We start from the raw sequence: 607 nt of genomic DNA, 5'->3' as shown, positions 1-607 counted from the left end.
TCAAGCAATTCTTTTCAGAAATAGCAATAGTTTAGAAACTAAAACTTGAAAATGCAGCAGATAGAGATGATATAGCCTGAAGGATGTATAATATGTAGGGAGTATATGTTTTTAGTAATTCGAAAAAAAAAAAAAAGAGGAAATACACATCTCAGAAACTGATGTCAATCTGAATTGTCAGTATTCCACCACAGCTGCTTCTCAGTGTATCTCTGAGTTATTAAAATGACATACAGTCTACGGCCATGCCACCATAAACAAGACCGATCTTGTCTGATCTCGAAAGCTAAGCACGGTTGGGCCTGGTTAGTACTTGGATGGGAGACCACCTAGGAAGACCAGGTACTGTAGGCATTATAATAAAATAAATAAAAATAAAGGATTGTAAATTGACAAGGCCCTTGCAATCTGTGAGGTCAACCAAGAGTTGCCTCGCCAAATAAATAAATAAATAGATAAATAGATAAACAAAGAAACAAACAAACAAATAAATAAAATGACATACAAAGGGGTTTTTTTTTTACACGATTCCCTCACAGAGCCTGTTCCCAAAATGTTTGCATAAATGACACATTTATTTCAATTACTGAGAGAGAAGATATAGTAT

The 607-nt window shown here is 34.4% G+C and overlaps 1 pseudogene; it reads left to right on the top strand.

The window, feature by feature from the left end:
- The first annotated feature begins 235 nt into the window (after nt 1–235).
- Nucleotides 236–354, top strand: LOC111735790 (annotated as a pseudogene).
- The last annotated feature ends 253 nt before the right edge of the window (nt 355–607 follow it).

Source organism: Pteropus vampyrus, unplaced genomic scaffold (assembly GCF_000151845.1).
Source record: "Pteropus vampyrus isolate Shadow unplaced genomic scaffold, Pvam_2.0 Scaffold1000008319, whole genome shotgun sequence".
NCBI lineage: Eukaryota > Metazoa > Chordata > Mammalia > Chiroptera > Pteropodidae > Pteropus > Pteropus vampyrus.
Note: the sequence above shows the minus strand (reverse complement) of the source record. Positions and strands in the feature narration are given on the sequence as shown.